The 6207-nt window shown below is 44.0% G+C and overlaps 1 protein-coding gene across 1 annotated transcript in view; it reads left to right on the plus strand.

The window, feature by feature from the left end:
* TMEM44 (transmembrane protein 44) overlaps positions 1 to 5537 on the plus strand; it is a 53122-nt gene extending 47585 nt beyond the window's left edge. Inside the window, exon 11 of the transcript XR_011566657.1 lies at positions 148 to 5537. The gene's annotated coding sequence lies outside the window, so the exon portion shown is untranslated. The remainder of the gene's footprint in view (positions 1 to 147) is intronic.
* Positions 5538 to 6207: the final 670 nt, after the last annotated feature.

Here is a 6207-nt window from a genome sequence, read left to right on the forward strand (position 1 = left end):
CTCTTAAAGCTCTGGTGTGTGTGATATCTGTTCAAATAATAGGCTCTTAGGCTCCACCCTAGTGATTTCCTAGATCTGAACAGGGCCTGGGAATCTTTGGGGGTTTGCTTTTTGTTCATTTGTTTTTGTTTGTTTGTTTGTTTGCAGCACTGAGGTATGCAGGATCTTAGTTCTACCAGACATGGAGCCCCCTGCATGGAAGTGCAGAATCTTAACCACTGGACCACCAGGGAAGTCCCAGGGTCTGGGAATCTTTAACAAGCTCCTCAAGTGATCCTTTGAGAACATTGCCCTAAGGAAATTACTTTTAAAGTCTTTCTATTTGTGTGAGATGTTTTCATAAATGTATTTAGAACAGGCACAAAAGTGATAAAGCCTCAAAACCCCACTTGTTTGGAAAGATTAAACATTATACTTTCATGAACAAATGCTATTTGGGTATTAGACCTAGAAGATCACAGAGGAACAGATCTGAATTACTTGAAATCATCTAGTTCAGTGCCTGAGTGGCTTGCTCATTCTCACAACTTGAATTCCCAGTTCCAACATGGAAAGAAAAATCTGCAGAAGACAATGAGACTTTCTATAGTAAGGGGATTATATGGATTCTTATAGTAGTGGTTTCTTTACTGTAGAAGCAGTTGAATACATTCCCCAGTTTAAAAATATTTCCCCCTAAATTCTCTTCCCTTTCAAGTTTGCAGCATAAACCTTTGGTTCCAAGAGAAACCCCTTGGCTCAAGCAGCTGCTGTAGTTCCAACTCGTTACTGATCTCATCCCTCAAGACTAAAGAACAATAAAGGGAGACCAGATAGCAGTGATTCTCAAACCAGGGAAAACAGACAGGAGAGAGCCCCTGAGAAAATATGAAAGCCTAGTTGTTTAAAAGCAAGGTGGGAAGACTAAAAGGACAGATTTTTTTTTTTTTTTGAGAGTTCTGTAGTATGAGCCCCCTGGTGGCTCAGATGGTAAAGAATCTACCTGCAATGCAGGAGACGTGGGTTGGATCCCTGAGTTGGGAAGATCCCCTGGAGAAGAGAATGGCAACCCACTCCAGTATTCTTGCCTGGAGAATTCCATGGACAGAGGAGCCTGGTGGGCCACAGTATATGGGGTTGCAAAGAGTCAGACACGACTGAGTGACTAACACTTTCACTTTCTTTAGTATGAATAAGAAAAGAGGCATATCAAAATATATATATATGTTAATATACAGAAGTAACTGTCATGGATATATTTGTAAATGTTATGCTTTTAAATACTTTTTGGTGCTTCATTAACATTTAAAAATTTTTTTATTGGAGTATAGTTGATTTACAATGTTGTGTTAGTTTCAGTTGTACAACAAAGTAAATCAGATTTACTTTCAGATTCCTTTTCAGATTTTTTCCCCATAGGTTGTTACAGAATATTATAAACTTTTAAAATTAGTATTGTTTATCATATAAGTATACAAAATAAACTGAAGAAAGTTATGAATACCTATATGCTCCCCCGAATAACATTCATGGAAACATTAGAAGAGGGGAAGCTTATAAGTAACTATGTATTGTGCATGTATTTTCATCTTGCTCTCTGTGTGGATGTAGAAATTATATTTTCATTATACTTTTCAGTATTTTATACCTTTTTCATAATGAGCATTTTTTGGGGGGATTAAAACAAAGTGATCCATCATAATAATATTTGACAGGCAAGGACCTCAATAATTGCTAAAAACTCATGAGAAGACATTCACAGGGTCACAAAGTACCTCTTGTGTATGAAAATTCAGTTAACAATCAACCTAAGAAGAAAAAAAGGGAATTTTATTTGAACCAAACTGAAGATTATAACCCAGGAAACAGATTCTCAGAAAGCTCTGAGAGCTATTCTTTCTGTTAGAAGTCATTCTTAAGACAAAGGACAAGACAAAGAACAGTAAATACATCAAAATGACCTACTAATGTTTTGCATAAAGTTCACCAAGGTTATGTAGTCCAGGGAAACGTGTGCAAAGTGGGCTTAAAGTCAGCACGACCCACTACAGAATTGGGGAAAAGTGCTAATCTTCAGGGAATTTACATGACTAGTGTTGGAAACAAGGGTAAAAGTGAACGTTACAGTTAAGAGGCGCCCCCATCACCGAGAAGTTCTGGTGTATGTGTATTGCAGATACTCACTGGACATTAAGGAGAGGGAGGAGTTGCAACTGGATGCAGAGAGAGGATTTTATGTTTAAGTTTTCTTGTCCTGTCTTAAAAGATAGATTTTATTTCATCACACCCTGCTAATTACTTTATTAATTACAAATGGAAATAGATTCCTGTACAATGATGAAATCTGCATATTACTGTGGGGGTGATGTGAGGATATCACCTTAACCAGGATATGACGTTCACATTACCAAAATCAAGGACATTGGAGCGTGTGCTGCATATTAGCTAACATTATTATTTCATTTTCTTGAGAGTGATAATAGTATGCTTGTGTAGGAGAACCCCCTATTCTTCAGATAGACATGCCAGCTATTTAGGAGAGAAGCAGCATGATTTGGCCACTTTGAAATGGTCAGACAAGAAAAAGTATGTATTGTTCAGCTATACATGAAGACTAAAACAAACGTGATGAAATAGGGTCAACTGATGAATCCAGGTGAATAGTATAAGCATGTGCATCGTATCATTCTTGCAACTTTTCTGTAGGTTGAAAGTTTTTCAGAGTAAAATTTGAGGGCAGAAGTACAGTCAGCTTCACCAAGAGGTGGTTCTCCATCACGCTTGCCTGTAGAGGACCCTGAAATTCTAGGGCTTTGTGAAGGAAACTGCTGGATTACTAGGGACTGCTGTTCAAGCAGCTTCCCTGTGCAGCTGGCTTCTGAGCTGGCTGATTGTGGGATGATATCAGGCCATAAAGGGTGAACAGATTCCAGTTTATCTGGTACTGAGAGAAAAATAGGCCCTGTATCTTAGACAGCCCTGATAAGGCACCTCCATGGATATGAGTAATTGTCAGACCCAGGGGATGAACCAGGGCTGAGAAAGCTGAACAATGGAAAGCCGGGAGCACAGTGACAAGGAAATTCTTCCCCTGAATTGCCTTTTCCTATTGAGATAAGATAGTATGCAATAAAGCGCCAGACTCAGAAGTGCTGCCACCAGTCCCAGTGGGAGTGGCTGGCACTGAGCCTGAGCGGCAGCACGTGTGAGCCTGGTGCTTTCAGCACCTGGGTGGTCCCTCAAGGGCTTGCTCAGGCCTGCCGCACAAGGGGCAGGGCGAAATCAGTGACCTCAGACCCAGAAGGCCTGGGGGCAAGTCCTGATTCCACCACTCACCAGCTCAGGGACGATTCTCTTATTCTTGTTTGCACACACAGACACAAAAATATTTCCTTTTCTCCCGTCTGCCTTACTGATAGGTTGCAAAACCCGAAAACAAACCATAAAAGGGTTTTTCAACTCCCAAAGGCCATCGAACTGTCAGTCATTATCATGACTCCCTAAGCATGAAGCAATTTGATTTGTAGCTTTCCCTCCTCTTCAGGCCAGACTCACCTGGATGTCTTTTAGACCCTGAGTACATTTTAAAAAATTTTATCTTTAATTAGAAGATGATTACTTTACAGTGTTGTGCTGGTTTTTGCTGTACAACAATGTGAATCAGCCATATTCATATATCCCCTCGCTCCTGAGCCTCCCTCCCACCCTAGAGTACATTTTTATTATGAGATTGTATGAGTAAAACCTTTCAAACTTCTGAGGAGGCAGGATGGAGATGCTTCGAGATGCTCTAACTTCTCCTGAATGGGCAGAGTGGCTGAGGATGTTGCCCCTTTGATATACCGTAACTGGGAAATAGATCCCCACAGGCAAGCCGTGACTCATCCACACTGTTCCGGCTGAGTCGCTGTCCCAGCTGAGCGAGCATGGGTGGCCCTCTGTCAGAGTGCCATACAGGAGGGCCTCCACTCAGTCCTAGATGTCAGCCTTGGCGTCTCAGGGGCAGTAGAGCAGAGTGGACAGAGTGGAAAGGGAGCCATGCCTTTGGCTGATCTTCAGGAGGAGAGGATTGAGCTGGTGCAAGGAAGAACTTGCCTTCCGTCTGTCCCAGCTGCAGTGGAGGCCAGGAGTTCCCTGGTACTAAAGTTATCCCACACAGCTCCATCACCCCTTCTCTGAAATGTTTTGGGGAAGGGGCATTACTGACTAGAGATGGATCAGATGATATTCCAGGGCTCTTCCAACTTTAAGAATCTAAGCTACTTTTGACTAGCAAGGAATTTGGATTATCCCATCCTCTGCTTATTGGTCATGTGACCTTGAACATATTAACTTTCTTTTCCTGTTTTTGTTGTTGCACCATGTGGCATGCAGGATCTCAGTTCCCCAACCAGGAATTGAACTCTGGTCCCCTGCATTGAAAGTGCAAAATCCTAACCAGTGGACCTTCGGGGAAATCCCTGTTTTTTAGTTTCCTGATCCTTCATTTCCTCAGATGTAAAATTAGATTATTAACATCTACCCTAGTTACCTCCTAGAGTAGAAGCATCCACACAAGTAAGTCATGCTTCTTGGTGCAGTCATAAAATTTTTCCCAGCTCTCTCGGTCCTCTGCCCACAGTTCCTGGGTGGCCAGGAGACAGCCTGGACTGGCATATTCCATGGGTCCAAAGAGAGGTCACAAATGCTCAAGGGGTCAGCACTAAATACAATTTCACTGACCAGCCTCCGTCCTTGCTCAGCACCTGGCCCTTTCTGGCTTCCCCCTCCCTCTGTCGTCACCCTTCCCTTCCTCCTTTATCTTCTGCTCAGTCAGCTAGGCTTCTGAGAGAGGACTATGTCTCAGACACCCTGCTGGGCCAGGGAGCATGTGAAAATTACCCAGTCCTGCCAGCATGTCTTGCCTGGTGTGGGGGGAACACAGAAGGAGGGTTGTGCTGGGGCTCCCAGGGTGCAAGCCTTTGTGGGAGCAAGGCCAGGAGGGCCAGCTGGACAGGAGAAGTGTTCACCAAGAATAAGACATTTGAGACTGTCTTTTAACAGACTGGTTTCCAAGTACAGAAGGACAGCAGAGGGCATGAGCACAGAGCACGTGGTTGTGAGCCTTGGGTCCCCTGGGCTTGGCTTCTCTGCGCCCAGTCTTTAGCTAGCTCCTTCCCTCTAGGCAGCTCCCACCCGCAGCTTCCTTCTAAGCAGGAGGATTTGGAAACTAGAAACAGTTCCTGGGAACACTGCTGCTGGGTCATTGAGGGTGTAAAATACTACTGTGAAATAAAGACAGTAATTCTCAGCCCTGACTGCACATCAGCATCACCTGTGGTTTGTTTTCGGTTTTGTTTTCAATTCACATTTCCTGGCCCCACCCTTCATCTACTCTCATTCAGTAAATCTGGGGCTGCTGCTGCTGCTGCTAAGTCGCTTCAGTCATGTCCGACTCTGTGTGACCCCATAGATGGCAGCCCACCAGGCTCCCCCGTCCCTGGGATTCTCCAGGCAAGAACACTGGAGTGGGTTGCCATTTCCTTCTCCAATGCGTGGAAGTAAAAAGTGAAAGTGAAGTCGCTCAGTTGTGTCCGACTCTTGGCGACCCCATGGACAGCAGCTTACCAGGCTCTGCTATCCATGGATTTTCCAGGCCTAGGATCCCCTAATCAAGAGTTTCACTTAACTGCAGTTTTCTAAGAATCCTAAAGACTCAGAAGTTCCAAAAAACAGAGGAACCATGGTGAGATTAGGTGGGATTAGTCTGGCCTTCATTTCCAGAATGGGCGAGAATAATGATGAGCAGTCCACTAAAAAATCTTCTCTGAAATGGGAATAAAACCAGCTCCTACCTCATAAGATAGTGGTGAACACAGAGAACATAATAGCATGTAGTAAGCACTCAGAAAACAGTGGCTAATGTTATGGAGGCAGCGAGGCCTGTCTGGCAGTTAAGGATGTGGGCTCTGGAGCCAGACTGTCCGGTTCACAGCCTGCTGGCTACTCTCATATAACCTCCGTGCCTCAATTTCCTTTTCTTTACAAAAGGGTGATAGTAACTTCCTCACAGAGCTGTTATTACAGGAATGAATAAGGGTTTGGCACTTAGATCGGTGCTGGTCTAACCAAAGGAATATTGCATATATCACGACTTGTGCTGTGACAGCTAGCAGCCTCATGGTGTCACTATTGGGCACCGGTCCTGCCGCCTCTTCAGCTGGTGCCCGCGATGCTCCCTGCAGCTTT

This window comes from Bos indicus, chromosome 1 (assembly GCF_029378745.1).
Source record: "Bos indicus isolate NIAB-ARS_2022 breed Sahiwal x Tharparkar chromosome 1, NIAB-ARS_B.indTharparkar_mat_pri_1.0, whole genome shotgun sequence".
NCBI lineage: Eukaryota > Metazoa > Chordata > Mammalia > Artiodactyla > Bovidae > Bos > Bos indicus.